At 40.8% G+C, this 19,920-nt stretch overlaps 1 protein-coding gene across 2 annotated transcripts in view; it reads left to right on the top strand.

Moving 5' to 3' along the window:
- Window positions 1-19,920, top strand: part of KANK1 (KN motif and ankyrin repeat domains 1) — a 215,114-nt gene that overhangs the window by 17,898 nt on the left and 177,296 nt on the right. The window contains exon 1 of one of the 2 annotated variants that reach the window (XM_070794606.1): window positions 17,458-18,160. The exons of the other annotated variant lie outside the window; for it this stretch is intronic. The gene's annotated coding sequence lies outside the window, so the exon portion shown is untranslated. Of the gene's footprint in view, window positions 1-17,457; window positions 18,161-19,920 lie in introns of those variants that run through there. 2 annotated transcript variants of the gene reach the window in all.

Genomic DNA, 19,920 nt, shown 5'->3' with positions numbered 1-19,920 from the left:
TGTGGCTGTGTTTGCCCTCTGTTCTTTCCTCTCCACCTAGAATCCATTAGCAATTCCTGTTAACTCTACCTTAGAAATATATCCAGAACCTGTCGCCTCTTCCCCCTTTTCCACTGCCATCATTCTCTCCTCCCTAGATTACTGCAGCAGCCTCATGACTGGTTTCCCTGCTTCAACAGTGGTCCCTTAAAAACAGAAGTCAGATGAGACACTTTTCTCCTCAAACCCTTTCTTGGCTTCCTGTTTCTGTAAGAGAAGTTTTTTCAGTGAACCCCGTGGCATTCTTGACCTCTTGGCCCCTGGTTACCCTCTAGCATCCTTTCCAGCACTCTTCCTGCTCCTGTGCTCAGCAGCGGTGGCTCTTTGTTCTTCCTCAGGGATGCCTATGTACTTGCCCTCAGGGCCTTTGCACAGGCTGCTCTTCTATCTCTGTGCTTGTTCATGCTGAGTCCTGCTCAGATGGCACCATCTCAGTACCTTAACTGTTCATATTATAATCTGCCTTCTCTTGACCCTCTTTGCCTAGCTCTTCCTTTTCTTTCCCCTATAGCATACTAACTTTACCTACGATGGTTACTGTCCATCTACTGCCGTAGGTTATGGGCTTCCCCAGGGCAGGGATCTTTATCTGGTTCATTGGCTGATATATATCAGACTTCCAGAACAGAGCCTGAAAATGTAGAAGGCATTTAATGGATTTTTTTTTTTTGGTAAGTCTTTATTGAATTTGTTACAATATTGTTTCTGTTCTTTGTGTTTTGGGTTTTCTGGCCCCAAGGCAAGTGGAATCTTAGCTTCCAGACTAGGGATCAAACCCATATCCCTTGCACTGGAAGGTGAAGTCTTAACCAGTGGACCACCAAGGAGGTCTCTAAAACTTTTTATTTTGTATTGTTGTGATAGTTTCTTCTGCACAGCAGAGTGACTCAGTGGTATATATACATGTATCCATTCTCCCCCAAACTCCCCTCCCGTCCAGGCTGCCACATAAGGGTTGAGCAGAATTCCCTGTTCTATACAGTAGGACCTTGTTGGTTATCCATTTTAGATATAGTGGTGTGTACCTTTCAATCCCAAACTCCCTAACTAGTCCCTCCCCCAATCCTGTAAGTGTGTTCTCTAAATCTGTTTCGTTCATTTGTATCATTTCTTTTTAGATTCTGAATATAAGGGATATCATATGATAGTTCTCTTTCACTGACTGCACACAGTATGACAATCTCTAGGTCATAGCAAATAGCATTCTTTCTTTTTAATGACTGAGTAATATGTCATTGTATGTATGTACCACATACTCTTTATCCATTCCTCTGTTGATGGACATTTAGGTTGCTTCTGTGTGTTGGCTATTGTAAACAGTGCTGCAATGAACATTGGGGTGCATGAATCCTTTCAGATCCTGTTTTTCTCCAGATAAGTGCCCAGGAGTAGGATTGAGGGTCTTATGGTAGTTCTCTTTTTAGTTTTTTAAGGAATCTTCATACCGTTCTCCATAGTGTTTGTACCAATTTACATTCCCCAATACATCTTTATTGTTGAATAAACTACTGATGAGGATTTGCTGTGCCATTCAGAATCCCTCCAAGGAGGAAGTGTATGTTTTAGTTCTCTGTTTGAAAAGTGTTTACAGTATTTCTCTGATGAACTGGGACTTTTTTCTCCCAGTCATGAAAGTTGTGTACCTCATCCAGTTTCCATTTATGCTTTGGCTCCCAGGATGCCAGGAACTGAGTTTTATGCTCAACTTTAATAGTGATTCTGTGTTTCAATATATAGGTAAAATAATAACAATCATTTCCCTCCTTTTCTGTCTCCCCTCCCTGTAGTTCAGATGGTAAAGAATCTGCTTACAATACAGGAGACTCAGGTTGGATCCTTGGTACAGGAAGATCTGGAGAAGCGAATGGCAACCCACTCCAGTATTCTTGCCTGGAGAATCCCATGGACAGAGGAGCCTGGTGGGCTAAGTCCATGGGATCGCAAGAGCCGGACAGGACTGAGCGACTAACACTACTACTACTAGCTTTCATTTGTTGATAAGTTGCTTTGTGGTTCTTTTTCTTTATTTTTGGACAAGAACTATGCCTTTTATTGTTAGACCATTCAAGTAACCTTTAGAGTAATCGGTGTGTAAGAATTCTTTTCTGTTCTACAAAGAAGTCACAGTTTATCAGAGTTGTTTGTCTTAGCTTATAGCTGATTTTCTTTTGAGTTTTCATCCGGTCGTCATGATTGTTTCAGGCAGTGTGCTTACTGGTTTGGTCAGTATTCTGAAACAGCAATTTTGATTATGTTATCTCTTCATAGGCTTTTATTTGATTGAATTATACTTATACAGATATTAATGTACTTGTAAATTACCATTGTCTACTTCTTAGGCTCAGTCAGTTCAGTTCAGTTGCTCAGTTGTGTCCAACTCTTTGCGACCCCATGAATTGCAGCACTTCTTAGGCTAGTCGATCCCAAATTCTTGCTTCTTAAACCCAAGGGCCTTTATTTCTGACAGAAAATTTGAGCAATTTCTTGCTCCAGTTCGATAAGAGGAATTGTTGGCTAAAACCAGGGAGGATTAAATTAACAGAAGGCTGTTCAGTCTGGATACCTAACTGATGCCCTAGCACGTGCTTTTAAAATGAGAGTTGTTTTAGGGGTGTCTAAAGCCATAGGCCTAAATGTCTTCCTAGAACTTCAGTTTTGCTTGAAATTTTTAGAGAAACCTCTTTTCAATTTGAGCAAGTTCTGTCACAAAGATGCTTAAAAAAATCTGCAAAACATCACATGCATGAGTTGGTCAAATGTGAGTTAATAATTCTAGTAAATGTACTTTTATTTAAGCAGGCGTGTGGTGATGTTAGCCACGTGATCTAGGAGTGTAAGCCTCAAGGCTTGTGCCAATTTCCCTGCTCCTGTGGCTGCTAATTAAGCATTAGAACTGAAAATGGGAATTTTGCAGTGACTCTTTTAGTAACCACACAATGTTTTTTCATATGTAATTTTTAAATTTTTTGTATTTATTTTCGGCTGTGTCACGTCTCCGCTGCCATGTGGGCTCTTCTCTAGTTGCATTTTCATTGCAGTTCAGGGGCTTCTCATTGTGGTGGCTTCTCTTGCTGCAGATCACGAGCTCTAGGGTACATAGGTTTCAGTAACTGAGGCAGGTAAGCTCAGTAGTTATGGCTCCCAGGCTCCAAAGCACAAGCTCAATAGTTGAGGCACATGGGCTTAGTTGCTCTGAGACATGTGGATTCTCCCTGGATCAAGGATCAAACCTGTGTCTCCTGCATTGGCAGGCAGATTCTTTACCACTGATCCACTGGGAAAGCCCACAACTGGTGTTTTTGTTTTTTTCAACAAATTGAGTTTGTCACTCAGAGGATCAGTAGTTTCCATTTATTTAAAAAATCTGATTACCTAAAGCCATTGTTTCTTACAAATCAGTTCAGTTTCCTATTCAAGTTGCTTTTAATCAAGTCTTGCATTCAAACCCACACACATCCTTAACTTCACCTCTCATAAGAATGAGGTAATGGAAATCACAAGAGTACTGGGAACACCTTCAAAGAGTCTATCCATCTGACCTTGTGTCTGAGGCATTCTCCTAATGAATGGGTCAACCTGGGGATGCCCATGTCCCCAAGCCTCAGATTGGAGTTGGTGAACAGTACCAGCACCAGTCACCTAAAAACCATAGGTTGTTCTTAGATGCTATTTGAAATGTGGATTTTATTACATTGGTAATGCAGATTAGCCCATCATTGAGTCTCATGTGTTTAAAAAAAACAAAACATGAATATTGGCTCTATGGAAAATGTCAATGTTTTGTATGTTTGTGTGTATATACTTTAAAAAGTTAAATTACCCTGTAAGGCCTGTAAATGAAAACAGAAGCCCCTCTGCCCTATTTTTCTCCCCTGATTCCTTCTCCTTACAGAAAACTACTTAGAAATCTGTTTTTCTCCTAATGTTGTTGAAAATGGTGATACTTGTGACTGTGAAAATGACAGTGTTTTGAGAAAATATGCTTATTCTGTCATTTCTTGATTTTTAAAAATCTGAATTTGAGTATTGTTTCCTGTCTTCATACTGTGGAAGATGAAACTGTAACTCATAATATCTCCCATGGAGTCTTTTCTAAAATCTTCCTAATGTAAACCTAGTTGCTTAATTTGATTAATATATAACATTTAGATTATAGTGACTGTGAAAATCGTTCATAACTAAGATGTGTCATTCAAATGACATTTCCTTCCTCAAATACACCTTTTTCTCACCCAGAGTTAAGAATGGTTAGATTTATGTACCTCTCACTGATTCATACCCAGATTGAAGCCCAACCTTCTTCTTTATGTTTAAAGACCTCAGGATAGCTGTCTCATCCTTTCCTTCCGAAGGCATTCCTTATGAAGTGTGCCTATCAGCCCGGAGATGCCCCTTATTCCTGTTTCCTGGATCCCATGATGTGTCCTTTCCTTGTGGTGTCTCTTGGTCTCTTCTCTTGGTGGAGGGCATTAGCCAGCAGCTTCTGAGAAGATTTACATGGGAGATACATTTTCATGAAATTTGGCATGTCTTTAAGTCATACCACCTAACTCCCACACTCTTGATAGTTTAGCTAAATGTACTTTTCTGGTTTGGAAATCTTTTCCTTCATAACTGACAAGATTTCTTGCAAAAATTCCAGCCTTTTATGAAAGCTGGAACTTTTCCCTTTCTTCTCTTTGAAAGCTTTTAGTGTCTTTTATGGGCTTCCCTTGAGGCTTCCCTGGTAGCTCAGAGGTTAAAGCGTCTGCCTGCAATGCTGGAGACCTGGGTTCAATCCCTGGGTCAGGAAGATCCCCTGGAGAAGGAAATGGCAACCTACTCCAGTATTCTTGCCTGGAGAATCCCATGGACGGAGGAGCCTGGTGGGCTACAGTCCACGGGGTCACAAAGAGTTGGACACGACTGAGTGACTTCACTTTTCACTTGTGGCTCAGCTGGTTGTCCGAGGTAGTCTCATTGATCTATTTTCATTAAATTTTCTGGACACAGAATTGCCTTCCCAATCTAGAAACTTATGTTTTTCAATTATTGGAAAATTTCTTGAATTACCTTTGATAACTTTTTCTCTTGATTGAATTTTTCTTGATTGAAATATTGATCTTTTGGAGCAGTCCTTTCAATTTTCTTACCTTTTTCTCCTAGATCTTTGTCTATTTTTTTTCAATGTTGGGTTGAATTCTTCAGCTTTACTTACGACCATTGTATTGAATTAAAAAGTAATTTTCAAGTGGATAATGCATGACTCAAATTTAAAGGAGAGTGTGTGTGCTGTCGCTCAGTCATATCTAACTCTTTGTGACCCCATGGGCTATATATAGCCCACCAGGCTCCTCCTAAAAGAGCAAAGTGAAAAGCCTCTCAGTTCCTGCCTGGCCACCACATTCCCTCCTCAGAGACAGTCAGTGCCATTCCTTTCAGAAGTACTCTGTCTGTATATAAAATCGAATATGGGTTTATTCTCATATTCTCTTCCCCTTTAAAGTCACAAATTATACCATTCTTTACATTTTGTTATGCACCTTCTTTTTTCATGTAATCATACCTGGAGATTCCGTGGTGTAGGTACAATTTCTCCTATATTTTTATAGTTTTAAACACAACAGCATAGTATTTCTTTTTACAGATACTCTGGGTTTTGTTGACTCTATTTCCTATTGATTTTGCTGTTTGTAACAATGGTGCAAGAGATAATTTTGCATAAACATTGTTTTGTTCACATGTGACAAATTCTGAATATGGAATTAGTGAAAGGATTTGTGGTGGCGCAGTGGTAAAGAGACACAGGAGTGCCAGAAACACAGGAGATGCAGGTTCAGTCCCTGGGTTGGGAAGATCCCCTGGAGAAGGAAATGGCAACCCAGTCCAGCATTCTTGCCTGGAAAATTCCATGAACAGAGGAGCCTAACTAACTACAGTCTGTGGGGTTGCAAAGCGTCGGACAACGACTGAGCACGCACATACATAATTGTAATAAATATTGCCCCAAATGTCTTCCATAAAAATTGTGCTACTATGTATAATTATCACCAGCAAGGTATGAAAGTACCTTTTCCCACATCTGTGCCAACATATTATGTTATGAAACTGCTTAATCTCTGGCAGTTTGATAAGTGAAAAATGGTATTTCATGTGGTTTTAATGTGCCTTTGTCTTAAGAGTTGAATATCTTTTTATGAGTCTATAAAAGCCATTTGTATTCACCTTTCTGTGAACTATTTTATCCTTTGCTACTGGGCTGTTAGTTTTCAAGTTGTGACACTTTATTTATGAAGGAAATAGGACCTTTTTTGGTAATAAGAATTGGAGTTGTTCCCAGTTTATTTCATTTTTTGGACTTGGATTATGTTGCATTTCTTCAGGTAGGTGAATTTACCAACTGCTTTTTTGAAAGCCTTTGAATTGAATGCCATAAAGGGAAAAAAGTCTTCTCCAGTCTAAAATATATATTTTTGTATGTTTTATAAAATATGTATTTATATAACATATATTTTTCTGTATTTTATAAAATATGTATTTTTATATATTCTACCTGGGTTTTTCCTAGTACTTCTGTGGTTTCCATTTTTATAATTAAATTATTAATCCATCTTAAATTTATTTTAGGAAGTAGGGATGTCAGGTTTACCTTTTTCAGATGGCTGCTCGTTTTCCCAGTATTTATTAATAATTCATTTTTCTTTCTCTTTTTTTGATTGCAGATGCTACCTACCTTTACAATATACAAAATTCCATATGCTTTTGTGTCTGTTTCTGTTCTGTGGCTCTGCTGAGCTATTCGTATTTTATTTGTAACATTATTCTAATTGTTAAAAGTTTTCTAACATTTTTGTATTAGGGAAGATTAAATTTTTATTTTTATTTTATTGTTGATGTTAATCATCAATTTTTCACTAACGCTTGAATTATGTAAATTTTAAAGGAAACCAATCAGAATTTTATATAGTGTAAAAAGAAGTACACCATCCTAGGTAAGGTCATAGTTTTCTAACTCAAAGCTTGCTTTCTTTTTTCCAATGAGTAGGAAGCAGGATGCCAAAACAAGGGTAAGAGGTACTTAATTATTCACCTTTGGCATCAAAACTAGCTTACACATCAGAATATTTAGCCTTGAGGGAGAGAAAAAAAGTGATTACATAGGTCAACAATTGCACAGCAAAACTCAGCTTTGAGAGTTGAAGAGACTTGATTGTGGGAACACTAAGTCGTTTGAGATGAGCTTAGTTCATTCTCAGGTGATGAAAATACATGATCAGTAGTCAGCTGTAGTGCAAGTCACATTGGTGATTTTCCTCCAGTGAAAAGCCTTTATCCATCTGAGATGAGAAAAGAGACTCAGTGAACCGGAGACCATTTCATTCTGAACCATGACAGCCTTTTGGCACCTCTCCTCAGTGTTGCTCCGAATAGACTGTAAAATGGAAAAAACAGTTGCCACTTCTCTGTGTGTGTCTGTGTGAGCCAGACTGCTGCCATATTAATATTGTGACAGCGAGAAAGAAGAGAACTTGTTTAGGTGGCCACCTGAGGTGTAATGCATACTCATGAGTGAAGCATTTCAGAAACTGTTTTAATGAGTTTAAAACATTGACTGTGGGTGCAAGCACAGATATATTATGAAGTAGACTTGTCTTAGCTCAGACTGCTGTAACAAAATACTGCAGACTGAGTTACTTAAGAGACATTGTCACAGTTCTGAAAGGTGGGGGGCCCAATCAAGGTGCCTCGTGGTTGGGTTCTGGTGAGAGCCCACTTTCTGGCTTGTGGAAGGCTGTGTTCTTGCAGTGTCCTCTTGTGTGGAAGGAGGAAGGGCTCTGGCCTCTTCCTCTTCTTGAAGGGACACTAATCCCATCATGGTGCTCCCCCTCAGGACTACATCTAAACCTAATTACTTCTTAGAGGCCCCTCTCCAGATACAGTCACACTGGAGAGTAGGGCTTCAGCGTGTGAGTCTGGAGGGTACACGGACGTTTAGTCCATAACAGGACTGTAAACTGATGAGTGAGCTGTTCCGAGCCCCCGTGGTCAGTCCTCTCCTCAGAGGACTCTCAGGAAACTTTGGCTTCATTTAGACATTACAGTGTGTATAGATTGAACAGTAATTTGAGAGTGTTCCTCTCCCTTTAGGAACTCTGGACCTAAAACTTGGGTTTAAAATCTTCCCTGTAATGCCTGGAGTGGGCCCAGGGTCTTCCAGAGGTTTGTTTTAAAAGGTGCTGCTGTGGCCTCATTTCCCTTTATAAGTGAGAAATTTCAAAAAAGAAGCAGTCACTTGAATGCTAGCATACGTTTTCCTGTTTGTTTTATGTTTTTTAATATCATTTTTAAGTGTACAATCCAGTGGTATTAAGTGTATTCACATGGCTGTGCAGCCGTCACCAGCATCCATCTCCAGAATATTTTCATCTTCCCATACAGAAACCCACTAAATACTAACTCTTAATTCCCCTCCCCTCCCCGTGACAACAACTATGCTACTTTCCAGTTGTTTTATTTTATGTTTAGATATATAGCTGATACTCAGAAGCTAAACATTTCTTATTTGAAAGTCTTCACCAAGCTACTTGGCTTGAGCATACAATTTGCTGGTTAAGCCTGTGATTAAAATTCACTCTTAATCACTGGTTTTAAAACATCTTGGAAGTGGGTAAAACTGCTTGAGTTTATTATGAAGAAATGTACTTGCAGTTTTCTAGAGTAGATCAGAGATTTCCTTACCCATGGTAGCATCTCGGTCAACTGTGCATATTGTTTCTCTTAGCCAGAAAGCAAAACTGGCCATTGTGGTTATGATAAAGCTTGTGTACACAGCCATAGGAGGGGGCAGGAAGGTAGCTGTGATCAGAGTCCCTAGGTAACTTTCTGAAGATGGTGGAGTGTCTGGCACTGTGTGGTTGCTGGTCAGAATGTTTTGAAATTGGATTTTGTCCTGCAGTGATGGTAACTCTTTGACAAGAAAGGCACTTGTGAATATTTGCATTGCTTTGAAGCCAGTGCCAAGAAGATACTGTGACTGATGGCCAGTCAGAGGCAAAGATGGGTATGTGAGGTTTTCATAACATAGGAATAAAGATTGTTGAAAAAAGGAGACAATAATTAATATTGTCAGTAAAATTCGTTGAACCTGCAGGGCAGTTTGGACGAATCATAGCTGTTTTAAGAATCTGCTGCTCATAACGGTGTATCATAGACGTTAATCCTGAGTTAAGAGTGTGAATTTAGGATCAGAGTTTAGGTCTGCAGATTTGTGACTTGGGCGTGTTGTTTAACCTTTCCAAGTTTCTCCTTTCTCACTTTGTTCATCTGAAGAATGGACATGGAGACAGTTACTAGGATCTTTGTAAGGAACAGATAACGCATAGGATTTAAAGTGTTATATGAAACCTCTTATGGCCCTGAAAGAAACATATAAAATGGAAAGTTTTATATATATATATATTTTAATCTTCAAAATACTTGATCTTCCAGTCTGAGTTATTTGACTTATTTGAATCCCAAATAGTTTTTCCTTGATCATGTTTGGATGTCTGGACTATCCTGATTGACTACCTAGTGAGAAGTCAGGGATAACAGAGGCTGGTTTTTGGCACAATCGATCAAAACCAGGGTGTCATTCCTAGTTCCTGAAGAACTAAGTGAGGCAGATGCAAAGGTCATGTGAACTTGGAACGGTTCCTACCCATTATGTTGTTTTGCTGTTCAAAAAGCAGTCTGGAATTTGTTTTCAGTGGCTAAGTTCATTATCTAACTGTCTCCAAGCCATTCCTCCTGTCTCCAGGCTTGCGAAAAGCAAAACAAAGTCACTGTGCGCCCACATCAGCCTTTTAGGAGGCTCTGGAGATTGGCTGACACGCCCAGCGCTCACAGATTTGGGTTCACAGAAGGAGAGGGATACGTCGCCCAGTCCTTTTCCCACTCTTTGTTTACCCACAAGGTTCAGGAGAGATGTGCAGCATGGGGAGCAGAGAAAGGGGGGCATAAAAAGACCCAGCCCTGTTGTCATATGCACCCAGATGATACATCCGCCTTGATAACTGCCTGTTTGGGTTAACTGGGAAAGGGCCTGAATAATCATAGTGGGAGTATGAAGAATGAGCCTTTAGAGCTACCCAACTGGTGGAAATTCAGAAAATGTAATGTAGAAATGTATGTTTCTCCAGCTTGTAAATCCCAAACAATGGGCTTGTTGGAAGAACTTTTGAAGCTTGTTTGTTCTTTTTGAAAGCATTATTGTGTTCAGTGGGTACATGTGCTTCGGTCATAAAAATGTGTGCCTTAATTACATTGCCAGGGAGGCTGTGAATTTTACTGCCAACAAAGTAATGTAAGATGTGATGTCTTCTCAACAGGCACCAGGAGATTTTTTTTGAGGAAAAGAAAGGCAGAAAATGCTCTTAGGCAGAAAATGCTGACTGTGTTGGCAGATGTATATATTCTTTTTTATAAACATACTAGTGGAGAATGATTTAGTTCTTTGCGTGCTGGTTTTGTCATAATAATTCCTAAGGTGAATTCCCCTCCCCCCCTTAGTTATGCAGTAGCCTGCTGGCAGACATTTAACTATTGACTGTTAATCTTGGGGAATGCTGCTGCTGCTGCTGCTAAGTCGCTTCAGTCGTGTCCAACTCTGAGCAACCCCATAGATGGCAGCCACCAGGCTCTCCCATCCCTGGGATTCTCCAGGCAAGAACACTGGAGTGGGTTGCCATTTCCTTCTCCAATGCATGAAAGTGAAAAGTGAAAGTGAAGTCATATCTGACTCTTAGTGACCCCATGGATTGCAGCCCACCAGGCTCCTCCGTCCATGGGATTTTCCAGGCAAGAGTACTGGAGTGGGGTGTCATTGCCTTCTCCACTTGGGGAATGAACTACTGTAATTTACCATCAAGGGTACAGAGACAGAAAGAGATATTCAAATGCTTTTAGGGCCTCTTTTCTTCCCAGTGATGTCTTGTCCCAGAAACTTTATGAAAGCTCCAAAACTAAAAAACAAAACAAACAAACAAAAACTTACAATGGGAAAAAAAGCTTTTCTCAATAGAAAATTCTATGAGTTTCTATAAAATTTTGCTTTGTCTTACCCCTATATGAATAACTGTGGTCTTTTAATTTTTGTTGTGTTTTATAATTTCATGGATGAAGAGGGGAGGCTGAGGTAGGAAGCCAGGCAGGAGAATTAAAAATGATGCCTTTCTTTAAGGGTGCCTCTTTCACCCCCTCCTGCTTGCCTCTCGACCGTGGGACCCAGCAGCATCACTTCCTGTCCAAGTTGGCACTGGCGATGGCACAGTATCTCTGCCCAGTGTTCTCAGACTGCAGCTGGCAAGTTTCCAGTAACAGAGTCACCAGCAGGAACAACTCAACCTCCTTTCTGTCTTTCTCTGCTTCCTTGGGCAGTTTCCCCAGCCCTCAGTCCATCTGGAATAGCCCTATTGAGTCCTCAAACCTTGCCTTTGATTTATAGGAGCACTGGCTTCCTGAGCATCCATGTTTGCCTCTGTTTTGTTCTTTCATGCTTAGGCCCTAAGTATTCTCTAGGGAAGACTTTTCTGTGGGAGAAAGGAAGGATATATTCCTGTCCAGTTGTTTTCCCCTCTAGACGGGGTCAGAAAAATAGCTCATACTTTGGAGTGCCTACTCTGCACTCAGCACCACACCAAGGACTTTCTGTGCATGACCTCATTTAATCCCCAGAACAGTCCTGCGAGATGGGTGCATTATCGCTGCATGCAGCTCAGAGAGGTCGTTTGCCCCAGGTCAGATGGCTGGGATGTAGCAGTGTTCCGAGGACAATGGCCTTGTGCATTGCAGAGTGAGACGGTCTGTCCAGTGAAGCTGCTGGGTGGCAGAGGTGTCCCCAGTTTGTCAGGGGCCTCCCCCCATCTGGGGCTTCAGTTTCTGAGACCACAGTAGGCAGTATGGTATATGGTGGTGTTTGTGATTTCCTCTGCTCTTGACCATTTAGGTATATCTCTGTAAGGTGATTTATGCTTTCTCTTCTACGGTCTTCACTTCTTTCTGAGTCCTCCTTAGCAATCATTAACAAACATCTATATGTCCACAAACAGGTCTGTCCAAGGCAATCTAGACTTTCTCTACCATCCTCTCCAGAAGGCTTCCAGGCTCCACTCACTGCTCAAATCTAAAGTCACTTCCATATTTCTAGATCTGTTCTAGCAGCACCCCACTTCCAGGTACCAAAATCTGTATTCATTTTTCTAACCTTGCTATAATAAAATCCACAAGTTTAGTGTGTAAAACAACACAAATGTATTATCTTACAGTTCTGTAGGTCACAAGGTCAACACAGGTCTCACTAAAATCAAATCAGTGGGTGGGCAGGGCTAGTTCTGGGAGAGAATCTTTTGTTTCCATCTTCTTGAGGCCACCTGTGTTCTTTGGCTCATGACCCCATTCCTCCATCTTCAGAGCCACATCAGTGAGTTGCATCCCTTTCATGCTTTGAGTTTTTCCTGCTGCTACTGCTCTCTCTCTCTGACCACAGCCAGAAAACGCTCTCTGCTTTTAGGGATTCATGATTACACTGGACCATATGGATAACCCAAGGACGTCTCCTATCCTCAAAGGTCCTTAACTATAATCACATCTTCAAAGTCCTTTTTTGCTATGTAACGTATCATAGAGTCATAGATCTGGGAATGAGGACTTGGACATCTTTGTGTCTGGGGGTTGATTATCCTGCCTACTATAGAAGGCACAGTATGAACAGAATACACAGTTAACTCTGGTCTTAGTTTGCAGCCAGCATTCCTATAGGTCAAGCATGTGGTTTTTATTACAACAAATATTTTATTCAGGGCTCATGAGTTCCATCTGGCTGGCAGCATGCACCTTGCCGGACAGGTCTGAGATGAGCAAAAGCTCTTGGAAGACTGGAAGCTTCCCCCTTAGCTCTTCTAGTAAAAAGGGGGGATAGAAGCAGGGAGACCACTTGAGTTTTGACTGTCTTCCTTATTGTGAAATTAAGAACTAAAACTAAAACAAAACAACAAAAAAGGCTTTCATAATGGAAATACTAGTGCTCATATATAAAATAGACCCATGTCTTAATAGGCTGTTTCTTCTTTGAAGACAGTGCTCAGCTGCATTGTAGTTTGAACCTCTAATCTTCCATGGGAAAATTGGACCCCTCGGAGGCACTTGGTGTGTTTCTGAGCAGGGTCTGCTTGGGTGGATGGGAGGCCGCCTCTCTGCTTGCCACCTGGAATTCGATGCCACTTCCCCTCTGACAGCTGCTTAGCCTCTAGGGCACTCACAAGTTAAATCTTGTCTCAGGAAATAATTTGCTCGAAGATCAAAGCATAGATAGGATAAATTAATTTTTCAACAAATCACAGGTCTGAGAGAATGTAAACATTGTCTCAAGTGCTACTAATGTCCTTTATGAAGGAGTAATTTGAGGGGGATTCTTTTTTTTTTTTTCTTCTTCTTCTAAGATAGTTCTGCATTTGTTGGCTTGTGTCTTACTATGTTAAAAAAGACTTGCATTTAATGCAGATAAGGCCCTGAAGCAGCCAGTTATTTCTGTGGATTTCAACACCTATCTCATTAGAGCAGTGGTTTTCAAGCAGTATGGGTGGGGGGTGAATTTGCACCATAGTGGGCTTTTGGCAATGTCTGGAGAAGTTTTTATTCTAATGATTCAGGGGAATCAAGTGGATAGAGGCCAGGGATGCTTCTAACACCCTACAATGTACAGAACAGCTCCCACTACAGACAGTTACTCAACCCACAGTGTCAGTAGTGCTGAGCCTTGAGAGACTTTAGAGGGATTGTTTTCTACTTTTCACTGATTTGTCTGTGTCTTTAACACATAGACAGTCTCTGTGAGGTTTTCAGTCCTTTTAGTTTCTCGCTCAACGTAACACCTTGCCCTTAATAGGCGCATCTATGGAATGGATTTCTTCCTGCCACCCTTGTTAACGTATTCATCTTTTTTTGTCTCAGAGCAGAGCTGTTGAGAGCAGTGTTTGCCAGGTAGTGGCAAAGCCTGCGTGATGTAGAGAGTGGAAAGAACACAGGCTCTGGTCTTCTTAGCCTCTGCTTCCCCATCTATAAAATGGAAGTAACAGTAGTACCCAATTTAGAGTTTCTGAATTTTAGAAAGACGGTGTTGCAACGTGTTTGGCATGTAATACCTGCTCGATAGATGTGGTCTTTTCCTAGGCAACTTACCAGGAAGCCATTCAAAGTCCAAGGAGCCTAGGACCTCTCTCTTTTTTTTAAAGTTGCATATTTAAGAGTGACACAAATTCTTAAGTGTTCTGGGTTGTTCTCAGCTCTCTGGGAAGGAGGAGAATTTAAAGCTTTTCAGTAAAGATTACTCCGTGATTGACAAAAGAGTCTGAAAAGTACCTAAGAGGCACGTTTTGCCTCAGACTACAGCCATTTAAAAAACTAAACTGACAGAAACTTGTTTGAGTTGGAACATTGCTGACGTACTTATAGATAACTGTAAAGGTTCCTTTTCAAACAGGTGGATTTCTGCCATCAGTTGCTATTTGGCAAAAGCTACTTCTTGCTCAGTTACTTATGTTGAGAGTCAGCTTAGAACATAGGGTTTAGAGTCCGATTTAAGAGAATTCTGTCTGTTCTGATCACAGCCTCAGCTCTCCCATTTGTAAAGTGGGAATAATACTGCTTCTCTCAGAAGATGGCCATAAGAATCATATGAAAGCATGTTTGTAAGACATCTAACTTCTTAAGTGGGGCTTCCCTGGTGGCCCAGATGGTAAAGAAACTACCTGCAATGCCAGAGATGTAGGTTCAGTCCCTGGGTAGGGAAGATCCCCAGGAGAAGGGAATGGCTACCTACTCCAGTATTCTTGCCTTGAGAATTCCATGGATGGAGGATCTTGGCCAGCTACAATCCACGGGGTCATGATAGATTTGGACACGACTGAACAACTAACACTTTCACTTTGACTTCATAAATGATATGTAAAGGTTATTGTTTGAAAATTTTCCAATTTTAAAATGTCACGTATGTAAATTTTATGAGATAACAAGAAGTAAATTTGTACCCAACCTATTTATTAGTATTTCTGTCCAATTGTGTATTCGAGATGGAGAAGGCAATGGCACCCCACTCTAGTACTCTTGCCTGGAAAATCCCATGGACGGAGGAGCCTGGTAGGCTGCAGCCCATGGGGTCTCGAAGAGTCGGACACGACTGAGTGACTTCACTTTCACTTTTCACTTTCATACATTGGAGAAGGCAATGGCAACCCACTCCAGTGTTCTTGCCAGGAGAATCCCAGGGATGGGGGAGCCTGGTGGGCTGCCGTCTATGGGGTCGCACAGAGTCGGACACAACTGAAGCGACTTAGCAGCAGCAGGGTATTTGAGAAAGTTGAACTCACTGCTGCTTTTGTGGAGGGAGAATCAGCACAGATCTCTGTGCCTTACAGTTCTCAGGCCACCAGAGAGTGACTATCCCATATCGTGCTCTCAGTGCTACCAGAAACTAGCATGGGGCAGTTTATAACATGATATAGCCAGCTGATTTTACAGAGTTGGGATGGTTGCAAAAGTTGACATTTCTTTAGTTAATTTCTATGCCTGTCAGTTTGCCCTTCACCACCTTCAAAATCTAAGTCCAAATCCTTCTCTCTAGAAGGAGGCTACAGACTCTCTCTGCTTCATCCTGATGATTTCTCCATTTCACATCTCTTAACCACCCGTTTTTTCAAGCTGCCTTTACTTATTTGCATTTGTAGATCTATTGCTTGGTAAACAGAACATTTCGTATTACGCTGTTTGCCCACTTTGATGTGTTTTTTTTTTCCCCCCTTGAGGATTAGTTCCATTTCATATATGTGTGTTTATCACTATAGCTTCTGGTACAGAGAGGGGCATTCTGTAATTTTACTACTTATATTCACCTTTGATGATGAGTCATAACAGATTTGAGATTAGCAATTAACAGAGGGACCAGCCAATACTGTATGGGAGGACTAAGCGAGGTTGAAGCTGGTGAGTGGTGAAAAGAAGAGGAACAGCATGTTTAGTTGGGCAATCAGGCAAATAAGCAGAGTCAGTGCTCTGATAGGGGAAGAACAGGCTATCACGGGCACTTGAAACCAGAAACTTTAGTGGGACGTGGGGGTCAGAGGAGTTTAAGTGGAAACCTGTTGGGTGAGGTGGGGTTAGCCAGGTGAAGTGGTGGATTTGGGCAAGAAGCTGTTCCAGCTAGAGGGGGAGAACATCCTGTATTTCAGAAGCAAAGTAAGTTTAGTTTGTGATTTCAGATTGGAGGGTATAGTTGGGTATGGGAGGGTGTGGCATGGGGAGACAGGTTATAAAGGGCCTGGCAGACCATGTTAAGAAATTGAAATCTATCTCAAGAGTGGCAAATTATTATAGAGTTTTAAGCTGTTGAATGATGTAACTAGAAAGACAGGTTGGAAAGTTCCCTCCGGCTTGGGGGATGTGAGGATGGCCAGAGAACTGAGTCACCTGTAGTGATACCCAGGTAGGAGAAGTCTTAGTCTGGGCAAGGGCAGGGGCCAAGGGGTGGGAGCAGGATAGGCAGAGTGGAGGTTTCAGAGGTGACTGGGGAGGAAGAGTGAAGTACAGTGCCCAGCCTTCTGAGAAAACCAGCTGCTACCAGGTGAGATGACTCCTAGGAGGTTTGTGCTGGAGGACAGTGAGTTTGGATTGAGTTCTGGGGGCTATAGGACATCAAAAGGGAGATGTCAGCTTAAATATGAATTTAAAGTTCAGGAAAAAGAGGAAGAGCACAGTGAGTTGCATTCTGTGAATCTCCCCCATATGGATTGTCGTTGCAGCTGTGAGGTAATGACCACTGGGTTGGGTGGGGAGGAGAGGGCTGAGGGCTAAACCCTGAAGGGCAGCCTGCAAAGGAGACTCAGGAGGGATGGTCAGGAAGGTCAGAGGAAGCCCTCAAGAGTGCACTTCAAGGAAGGCATAGTTACTGGTGTCTGATCCTGTGGAGCCACAAGAAGTGGGTCGTATGTGATGGCTTTGGCAGCAGGAACAGTTTGAGAAGCTTGATGGCTGCTGGGCCCGGAGCAGAGAGGGTGGAGGAGTGGGTGGGAAGTGAGAAAGGAGAAACAGCGTGTGTTAATACAGTGCTTCTGCTGGTATGGGTGGAGCCTTTGAGGCCTTTGGGAAAAACTGTGCCCCTGTGGGTGGAGGCAGTCCTGAGTGGGTGATGAGTGAGACGTCAGTTCCTATATACAGCCGTAGCTGGTGCCTGTGTTTAGTATGCAAACTGCACCCCTTGTGCATGGGGCCCTCGAAGATATTTTTGGTTATTACAGTTGAACCTGGAGGGATGGGAGGGACTATTGCCCAGTAGGCAGAGGCCAGGGATGCTGCTGTTTAGCACATTGTAGCTTTTCACTGGCTTTTTTTTTTTTTTTTCTTTAGTCATTTTCACTATCCACCACCCACCCCCTAATAAATACTCTAATGTGAGGTAACCTTGTGTCCTAAATTCTGTTTCCTGGCACATTGTAAGATGTCTGTATTTTAATACCGTTGGTCAGGAAATTCTGTTTTGGCAACCCAGGGACGGATATTGCTTTAGCTAATCTAAAGTAGCCCATAATTCAGTGTCAGGTTGATAAAGCTTTAATGCACTGTCAGTCAGCCCATTGACTGTCAAGCTTGAAGAAAAGACAGGAAGTGTTTCTTGTCTTTAGAAGCAAGACTTGGTTCTGGCTTTGGGAAGAAAAGAGTACAAATGGTTCTCACCAGATAGGGTTGCGGCAGCTCTTCCAGCGTTTTGGGAACAAATCAAGTCATTATCTTGACAATGTCAAAACTGTGTTCCCAGACCAGTTGCTGTCTGAAGCATTTGGGGCTGGCTGATGAGGAGAAGAATTAATTAGCAGCTCTCTCTCGGTGTCCTTTTTCAGCCTTCTCAGATTGCAGCCTGAGTCCCTCAGACATGTAGGCTGCTCATTTGATAATCTGTGTTTTACTCAGTACAAAAAGGTTGCTGGCTAAATGTTGTGAGCCCCTCTAACCTGAGGCTGCCAGTGTCCTGGGTCCAATGAACAAGAAAATCTACTGTAACGTGTTGTCAATGGGAAAGCATTTGAATTCACAGAACAGCCTTGGGGAATCCTGGGTAAGTTTGATTAACTAAATTACCTTTTCTGTTTTCAGAAATATTTTACCCTGCAAAAGTGGGTGATTCTAAAGCCCTTGGAAGAATGAAAACAAGCTTAATATTAAGTTTTGGCAAAGAGTGTGCAAGACAGTGAGAATATAAGGGTTAAGAACAGGAAACATCTTAATTTTAAAATAGTGGTAGCGGAGGTGAATTAAAATGAACTGCCATGTTGAATGCAAGATATGTCTTGGTTGTGGACATGTTGCTTCTGAATTAATTATTATATGTAGAGGCTTATTTTAGGCCCCTCCCTGTAAAATTGATTTTTCATATAATTTAAAAAGATAAGGCTAATGATAAAATTCTCTTACTGTATGGTGAATGCCATATATAAATGGTAAACCATGCTTTTCTTATATCTGCATTTATAGCCTAACGAAGTCTACAATATTGTGAAAGGGCAAAGTGGTGGTGGGGAGAAAGTGGGAAGTTTTAGGCTAAAGAATATTGATATAAATCTTATTTCCAATATGGCAAACTCTGGTCGTATAGTTAAGATTAACAGTTCGAGATCACTTCACATTTTTAAATTTTTTCCCTAGTCAGAACTGTAGGAAATATTGATAAACATTTATCCTGTTTTTAAAGTTCTCCATACTATGACATAGCAGCAGCAGCATACTATGAAATTCATAATCTATCTTCATAACTTCAATAGCATGTGGTTATGTATAGTTAAGAAAACTATTTCTCATGTATCTTTGATTTTGCCAAATTCTTTTATTAAGGTACTAAAAATTTGTTATAATTTCTTGAGAGAATTTTTTAAATACTTTCAGTTTTCTTGAGATATAATTGACACACAGAATTTTATATATTTAAGATACATAGCATAATGATTTGACCTATATAAATGATGAAATGATTATCACAGTAAGGTTAGTGAACATCTGTCATCTCACATAGATACATTAAAGAAATAGGAAAAAAATGTATATTTCCTTATGATGAGAACTCTTAGGATTTACTCTGTTAACAGCTTTCATATATAATGCACAGCAGACTTAATTATATTTATCATGTTGTACATTATATCCCTCCTACTTATTTATCTTATAACTGGAATTTCATACCTTTTGACTACCTTCATCCAACCTCCTCCCCACACACCCCCCAACCCCCAACCCCACCTCTGGTAGTCACAAGCCTGATCTCTTTTGGTGAATTTGTTTGCTGTTGAAGTATAATTCACATGCTAGTTCCTGGTATACAACATAGTGACTCCACATTTCTTTACTTTTCAAAATGATCACCATATGTCTAATGATCTGTTACCATACAAAGATATTATGATATTATATGCTATATTCCCTACACTGTACATTTTATACCTGTGACTCATTTATTTTGTAACTGAAAGTATGTACCTCTTAATCTCCCTTTCCACTACTTTCCTCTGGCAACCACATGTTTGTTCTCTGTATCTGTGACTCTTTTTGTTTAGTTAAGTTTATTTGTTTCGTTTTTTAAATTCCACATATAAGTGAGATCATACAATTTTTGTCTTTCTCTGACTTATTGCATTTAGCATAATACCCTCTTAAGTCCATCCATCTTGTGGCAGATGGCAGGATTTCATTCTTTTTTATGGTTGAGCAAAATTCCATTGTATATATACATTCCACATCCTTTTTATCCATTCATCTATTGATGGGCACTTAGGTTGCTTCCATATCTTAGCAATGGTAAAATAATGCTGCAGTGAACATAGTGAT

This window comes from Bos indicus, chromosome 8 (genome assembly GCF_029378745.1).
Source record: "Bos indicus isolate NIAB-ARS_2022 breed Sahiwal x Tharparkar chromosome 8, NIAB-ARS_B.indTharparkar_mat_pri_1.0, whole genome shotgun sequence".
NCBI lineage: Eukaryota > Metazoa > Chordata > Mammalia > Artiodactyla > Bovidae > Bos > Bos indicus.
Note: the sequence above shows the minus strand (reverse complement) of the source record. Positions and strands in the feature narration are given on the sequence as shown.